At 39.2% G+C, this 7,287-nt stretch overlaps 1 long non-coding RNA gene across 1 annotated transcript in view; it reads right to left on the reverse strand.

Moving 5' to 3' along the window:
• Positions 1-5,001: 5,001 nt before the first annotated feature.
• Positions 5,002-7,287, reverse strand: part of LOC103458049 (uncharacterized) — an 11,627-nt gene continuing 9,341 nt past the window's right edge. Inside the window, exons 2-3 of the long non-coding RNA XR_532522.1 lie at positions 5,131-5,358; positions 5,002-5,041 (exon numbers count right to left, since the gene is read on the reverse strand). This is a non-coding gene — a long non-coding RNA (uncharacterized LOC103458049). The remainder of the gene's footprint in view (positions 5,042-5,130; positions 5,359-7,287) is intronic.

Here is a 7,287-nt window from a genome sequence, read left to right on the forward strand (position 1 = left end):
CTGCATTTCATTTGTTTTGTGTCTCTTTTTTTGTTTGCATCTTTTCTTTTGTTTGCTGCATTTCATTTGTTTTGTGTCTCTTTTTTTGTTTGCATGTTTTCTCTGTTGCTGCGCATTTGCACCTGTCGGCCACCGTAGAAGGGGGTAAAAAGCAGTACTTTCCCTGCCAAAGCAGGAGACATGACAGATATGGTTAGTAGCTGTGTACTGCTTTACCTGCTGTCTGTCTGTGCGCTCCAGATGTCTTTTTTTCTGCATTGAGCCTTCATGTAGTCATACTCCGTCAAAGTGCTTGTTTTTTAAATGTCATATTAAATTTGTTGTCTTGATGCATTATGACGTGCTTCACCCCCGAGATATTTTTCCACGCGAACTTCCCCATTCTGTTCCGCATGACATTGCTTATTTGCTGCAGCGTCTCTGTGCCGTGTGAATTAGAGGGGCAGATACGCTGTACACTGGCTTCTCTAGGCTGCAAAGTATTAGATACATGCGATCAGTTTTTGTGATCAGCGATCACAGATCATACACATTTTCACAGAAATTGGCCAATTATGATCGGTGTAGGGTACTTGGATGTAAGTACAGCAGTTACTGCAGTACATGTTTTCATGTAGAGTTACTTTGTTTGCTTTGTACTATAGAGGGCCGGGACTTTAACATGTGTGGGGACAAAACTTTTTTATTTCAATCAATTTTATTTATAAAGCACCCTTTATGTTGGAGGCAGCTCACTGGAGGTACATGTGGAGAGGCGTTTCTGAGAGGTTGCTTTTCTTCCGATGAACCCAATCTGTCCCAGTTCACAGCTGCAGCCAGAGCTGTGAGAAAACTGTCTTCATTGTTAAGCTGGTGGGAAGTCCTATGATTACGTAACTGGTGAATATCAAAAGTGATGTACTTTTTATCTTTTCTTCACTCTTGGACTAGCCGAGAGTCTCAATGGTAATTTCTTTTTTCTCACTGTTGAATAAAGTAATAATAAAAATGCATTTTGATTCAATCTTGATTGACTCAGTGTTTCATCTCCAAATAAGATTAACTAATTAATCTCCATGACACGTGCTAAATTAATTACATTGATTTTAACACATAAAAAAAATTAACATGAGTCGCATTTACTTTCACCTGGTGTGCCCAAGTTGTACTAAAAAGAATCAGCCTATCACTGAAGCTAACCAAGCCTAGCCAGCTAAATTACATGTTAGCTGGCTAACATGTAATTTGTTAGCCAGCTAACAAATTACATGCTAAAGATGTTGCAGCAGCACAGACTGTGAATGTCAGCATCTACAGTCCACATTTCTAAAGAAGTTCCATTTAACCTGAAACACTGGAAAGCTTTTGGACCAATCAGATGGTTGAATAAGATTAAAAGCAACAACTATCTTTATATGGAGCTCATATGTCTGTTTATTCATTAATTTAGAAGCTAAGAGGGTTTCTGAATTTAAAATGTTGCTTATTTTGACTATAGTTTTCAACGAATTAAATTAATTTATGACGGATCTTACAATTCTATTAAAACATTTTATGGAGTCCCACGACAAGTACTACACAATGATTTATTTCAGAATCCTGTATTACTCTTTAGTTCCTTCTGGTTACTGTTCTATAACCTCCCTAATAAGCTTAGGGAGGTTAATTAGGTTTCTGTAATTTGCTTTCAGTGCCAGAACATCTCGAAACATTTCAATCTTACAATTTCTGTTCCTTGATTGCACGTCTTACATTTCGGACATGAGAACAAAAACGTTGCGTGGTGAGACGGGACTGAAAACTGAGAGCAGGGTGGTTAAACATTTGGTAAAATATAAATTGCTCCCTAAAACAAACTTTTCTGTCACCGCAAGTCTGAAATACTACTACTTCTTCTTCTGTTGATCAGTATTGAGAATGCTGTTGTTGGAGTGTGAAATTCTAAATGAGTCTCATTTTAGATTAAACCTCCATCCAAGAGAAAATCCCAGGGGGATAGAAATAGATTTATTCTGTTTTCGACCCTCTGCTCATCTTCTCCTTCAGAGGCAAACTACCCAGCTGTGTTTTGCAGTGAGCAAACTGAGTGAAGACAGACAGCTCTCTCCTGTGTCTCTACTGGGCTGCTCTTAATCTCGCCTTCTGAACTTTATGCATCTGCACACACCATAGCTGTCCGTCTGTGTTACTTCCAATCCTCCTGGTTCTGTCTTCAGAGTGAAGACTCCACTTGAAGAGTCCCCACAGCGGAGCCCTGCAGACAGTGGATTGCTTGGTCCAGCTGTAGGGAACCTCTCGGATAAATTGTCTGGCAGATTTTGCAAGGATGGAAGGATTGATTTGGTACATGAGAGAAATCATACAGTCATAGCGTCCTGCAGTAGGCTGCCTGCAGCAACATCCTGCCCGTACTTCCTGTAACAAAGCGTAACATTTTAACATCCTCTTGTATTTTCATTCTTTGTTGCCTGTCCCATTGTCCAAATGTTGTGTCCTTGTGATATTACATCATTACATTGCTGGAAGTTAATTTATTTCAGTAACTCCATTACCAACAGAAAACATAATAAATTGGTTAACTCCAGACTTTTCAAGCATTTATTTTGTTAATCATGTTTATTTTCTGCTCACAGCTAATGAAAACATTTAAAATTAGAATATTACTTCAGACCAAGAGAAACATTTTAATATATAAATATGGACATAATGAAAATTATGTTCAATACCTGCCTAAATGTTATTTTCAAAAGGTACATTTAATCTCATTGCTAAGCCTCATCAAAAGCATATTCTAATTATTTAATTAATTATTCAAATATGCATATCTTCCTCTGTCCTTTCTTGTCTCAACCCTCTTTCTCTCCATTTTTCCTAATATTTCTTTCGTTATCGTGTTGAAGTTCTCCTTTCCTCCTTTCTCAAGTTCTTCCTTTTATATTTTCTTCTTTGTATCTTCCCTTTCTTCTTTTTCCATGTCCATACTTCCCTACTCATTTGTAAAGTTTAGGGAAAATTTTTAATCTGTTGAAACAACACTCTCCAGAAGTTATTTTAACATTTATTTGATACTGATATGAGACATTTCAATTCAGTGCTTAATGATAGGTATTAATATAGTTATTCTTTTAGAAATGTTCTCAGTGATCAGTCAACCTACTTGACTCTTTCTGCATATCGTAGCAGGAGTTTAACCTCTCAGGACGTGGTGGAGTAGCGGGTGTTTGGCATAACTGTTAAGTTTTGGACTTGTGGCTACAGGTAATGTCGCTACTTAGCGGGTGGTGAAACTAGAGTAAGTGAGGAGGGTTTAATACGATCATTCATTTTACATGACGGGTGGCAACCTGTCTATAAACATCTGATTAAGATTAGAGCCTAAACACGTTCTATTTCCGAAACAGAAAGGCTACGTAAAGTTAGCCAGCTAACAAATTACTATTGCTATCCTAGCATATCAACTAACAGCTAGAAAAAAACAAAACATGTACCTTCGTAGTCAAACTAGTATCAGTCAGCGAGGAACTGGTCCAGTTTAGATTATGTTGATGAAGAAAAATTGTTCACAAATAGTGATATATCTTCAAATCATATTTGTGGCAGCAGCTTTAGAGTCCAGAAACAGCGTTAACTACACACACCGGAACTAAAGATACACTGGATCGAGTCAAAACTGAAGTTGTGTGACGTCATGTGAAAAGGGTCTATAGCAGGGGTGGGCAACTCCAGGCCTGGAGGTCCGGTCTCCTGCAACTTTTACATGTCTCAACTTCAACACACCTGAGTCAAATAATGAGGTCGTTAGCAGGACTCTGGAGAACCTGACTGCACTGAGGAGGAGATTCAGCTGTTGGTTTCAAGTGTGTCGGACCAGGGAGACATTAAGAGTTGCAGGACACCGGACCTCCAGGACCAGGATTGCCCACCCCTGGTCAATTGCCTCTCGAGCAGTGAGATTAGGAGGCTAACTGCGGAGCTCAATGCGAACGTTCCAGATTGCAGAACAGATTTTGGTGTATTAAAAAACACATTTTTGGTGAATAAAGTGGAGTAGACTTGCTGCTTGAATAAAGTGGAGACTTGCTGCTTGTCAGATGACGGAAAACGTTGAAGTATCGTTCTGCTTCAGCTCGGAGTTGCAGTTTAGGCAGAGAGGTAATGAAATACAACAGACACTGACAGGCCTCTGCGTCTGCCTTTCTCTGAAGAMSTRCTGAGCGGGAGGAGACAGCCAGGTGAGGAGAAACTGTTCTTATCTATCGATTCAGTATTTTTATCAGACAGACATTAGGCTGTTGTTGTGCTATTAGCTAGCTGCTAGCTAACGACTTTGCTAGCAAAGCAAGATAACTAAAAGCTTCTTCCCTGTATCTTTAATGATATCAGTCATTCTTCAGTATTGCTTATGCAATAAGGGCACATCGCCCGTCCAAAACCAATCATCTCCATAATGGATATATGTCGGATCTAATTTCCTTTGCTGCATGATGTACATTTCATTTATTCCAGCGTTAGGTAAATGTATCTTGGAGAATAACACTTAAAAGTCCAATAAGGATATTCATTTAGAATTAAAAATAACTCACCCTGAACTACCATGATAGCTTTGATTGTATATCTCACAATTTTGTAATTTATCATTGTTTATTATACTCTGAAAGCTGTGTGGCTTTAATATTCTGTCCTAGAATGCGGTTAGATGTGCGCTTTTTTTTTTTTGAGCACCTACCCCTTTAGTGGTTTCTGCACGGCCCTGGCAAGGAATGCAGTTGGGTCCTTTGTCTGAAGAGCGGCGCGTTGGCACCATAGTCAAAAGAGTCCACTAGGGGGATTTGTGTGCTCTTCTCTAAATTCAATACAAGAGTAAGTGAAGGTGCACTGGTTTCATCTTGTCATCATTCCTTCTCTTATAGTTGTCCCTCTTTGTAATGAAGGTCTTCATTACTTGGCTGTACAACACTTAAAATGTGTGTTAAATGATAAAAGAAACGGATACAAACAGATTGAAGTATTTATTCATTGTGTGTTTTTATGCAGTGGCATCTCAGCTGGAACTGATGGTGACCTGTTAAAATACAACAAACAAAAAGTTTATATAAAGTATTGCGATTGTTTGAAATGCACTGAAATGTTTGAAGGCTTTGTGTGGCTTACCTCCGTCTCTTCCTCTGCAGGGTGTTCAGGCCAAGAGATTCCCCGGGGGTCTGAGCACTTTTAAAGGTTGCAGAAGAGACCAAAGCAGATGGAAGAAGGGGTGCTGTGGTGGTGTAGGGGCAAAGCACAACCCATGTACTGCCGGTGGTCGAGGGTGGCCTGCCGACACCCGCCGCATGCCCCCCGCCAAAACCACCCCCAAATAAAGGCCACTAGAGCCAACAAAACCTTAAGAAGATAAAAAAGCAGATGGAAGAGGGGGAGTAATAGAGCAATGCACTTTATAAATTTAATGTTGGATTTATCAATAGATGTGCTTTTAGAGATGCTTAAAATGAATAGCATTTGGTAATATATTATTCTGAAGATTTGGTTATTTTGTCAAACTTCCTTTGTTTCTTTGTGTGTATGTATTTTGTTTTACCCCGTTTCTTGGTGGGTTTGTTAATTGGAACAGCCAGCGACTATAAAAGGCTGCATGTTGGCCACATTGGTTGTTGTTGCTGTTGAGACCCTAGGCTGCTGTAAGCAGGGTTGTTTGTTAAATGTTGGTGGACAAACATCCAGTGGGATTTGCACCGTTTCTCTGCCTCAAGTCTCCTACTTCCTCCAGCCGCTAAGGGCCATTCTAACACTCTTATAAGGGCTAACACTAGCTTCTGAATAGTAGTTGTGTCCTTGTGTTTCCACGCAGCTGATGCTGATAAAACAGGCAGGCAATATCTGTTTCATGCTTCTATGTGGCCCTAAACCTTGTGCTAAGCTTTGAGTCAATTTTTTTTGGGATGACATCTGTGTATCGGAATGTTTATTCGCTGTGGCTTATTGATTAATTCTGTGTAGAAGAGAGGCAAGCTGACTCGGAGTCAAACATTGAGTATAGGACAAAACACTACAGAAGCTGTTTACCTTATTGCAGACAGAAGCAGTGAAATTCAGTCCAGTGCAGACTGTAAACCAGCTGACCAGATTCTTCTTTGTTTTTGTGGATGTTCAACCATGCTTGCTGTGACGGGGTTCTCTTATGACTTGGTCAAACATAAATGACTGGCCAAGGCCAGAGATTACTATAGAGAAATTTATTAAACTTTTCTTCAGGTGATCAGAGAGGAAAAGTGCATAATAGGTACTGAGGCCATCCCAGGCAGGTTAAAATCAGACAAACGGTATCTTCAATACAAGAGTCCATCACCTTCAGTGTAACTTGGCAGGAGTCTAGCCACCGACTGCCTCTAAGTGGAACAGAGCCCTGCTTTGAAAAAAACAGGCTCCGCCCACAGCAAAAACAACTAACTCAAGTAAACTCTTAAAGTAAACGAAGTAATAATAAATAATACCAGGGGAAAAAAGAAATTCCCTTGGTATACACAACATGGAGGGGTTCTGTATTTGTAAATCTGATTATGATTAAGTTGGTGCCTCACCAGCCATGAACCTCACCGCATGTCACTGTTAGGATGGATATATTAACTGAAGCAGGAACACAGCGTGTGCACCTATGATGAACCACGTCACTTTAAACTGCAACAAAAAGTAAGTTAATGATTGTGTATGCTCGTATGTATGCGTGTGTGTATGTGTGTGTGTGTACTTGCATGCTGACACGGACTCATAATTAAGTCCCGGCTCGTGACGGCTCCTCCGTCACACCTTTACAAAATGAATATTGCTGCATGCATGATGGGATGACATTTATGGCATGAAATTAGCATATCACAATGAAATTTATTTTCCCGGGCAAGTTTTTAAAAAATTTTTTATAAACATTATTGTGAATAATATTACATGGCCTAGTCCTAGGATATAAAAAAACAGTGAGCACATCCATCCATTCAGTAAACACGTTTATTCCAGTTGGGCCTTTTAGTATAGTGTGTTTTTTTAAGCAAATCTTATTTAGTTTTACACTAAAGTGTGAAAATGGTACAAATGTTATCAATGTTATGACTTTTCGTCAGAATACAAAGTAATCTACAGTTAAAAGTGACAGATTCTCTCAGGAAGCAGCTCAGACTTGGATTAACTGGTTTTAACATTACAATTTCACTTTTAATCTAATATATCCTGTACTTTTCTATAGCCTATGTTTTACAAACTTAGCACATTCTTTAACTTTAAAAGTATCTCATACCACGATTGTAAAAATATATATATATA

This window comes from Poecilia reticulata, linkage group LG21, assembly GCF_000633615.1.
Source record: "Poecilia reticulata strain Guanapo linkage group LG21, Guppy_female_1.0+MT, whole genome shotgun sequence".
Lineage (NCBI taxonomy): Eukaryota > Metazoa > Chordata > Actinopteri > Cyprinodontiformes > Poeciliidae > Poecilia > Poecilia reticulata.